Below are 891 nucleotides of genomic sequence, written 5' to 3' on the forward strand. Positions count from 1 at the left end.
GATGAGTGGTTAGGCAAGACAGCCTGAAGCTTTTAATACATGCATTTTAGACCAACCTCTATAGCAAAATAGGGACGCTATAGAGTTGACCTTTCAGGCAAACAGGACTGATCCAAGGAAGTTGTTACTGAAAGGGTTGTAATATGTAACACCTGACTCAAGTCTCGGCTTTATTACTGACACATGAAGATTTTCACAAAATCAAAATCCCAAGTGTACAAACCAGGAGCTTTATTGTGTGGACATGATGTGGTATCAAACCTACTCTGGAGCCAGATGAGACAGAAGCCATTACAGCGCTGCATCCTACCTTACTACTACTCTGTTGAAACTTAAGTCTCTGAGTAGATGGAAAATGCTTTTTAAATATAGCTAGGAAACCACTAAGCTGAGGATTGCAAACACAGCTGTTAACAGCCAACAAAAAACAGAAATACTGAAGTAGGAGTGATGATTAAAATACTTTTCCCATGGCCAAGCTTTTAAGTAGTCTTTAACACTTCAGTGGTAAACTGCATTTTTGGTATGCTAAGAAGAGCTTATCTGCAAGAGGTTAAAAAAGGTCAGATAAAGTAGAAGGAAAAAACACTGGGTGATGTGGCCATCACCGTGCAGACATACTGTATTCCCATTATTGATGGCAGCAACATGTATTATGGAGCATTACCTGCTCTAAGATTCACACCTGTTATGGAGAAACATCCATCAGCAACAAATGCAAGTCGAGTCCTCCATCAAACTGCAACCCCCACTGCATGTTTTTTGACCAGTAAGGTTGGACAGTTCCACAGAGGCACCCTGCAAACAAGTGGTCCCAGAACAAACACGGCATTCTGCTGAAACACTACACGCACTTAAAATGACCACTACAGTACTGCACTTTAGTGCAGC

This window comes from Zosterops lateralis, assembly GCF_965231275.1.
Source record: "Zosterops lateralis genome assembly, chromosome: 1".
Lineage (NCBI taxonomy): Eukaryota > Metazoa > Chordata > Aves > Passeriformes > Zosteropidae > Zosterops > Zosterops lateralis.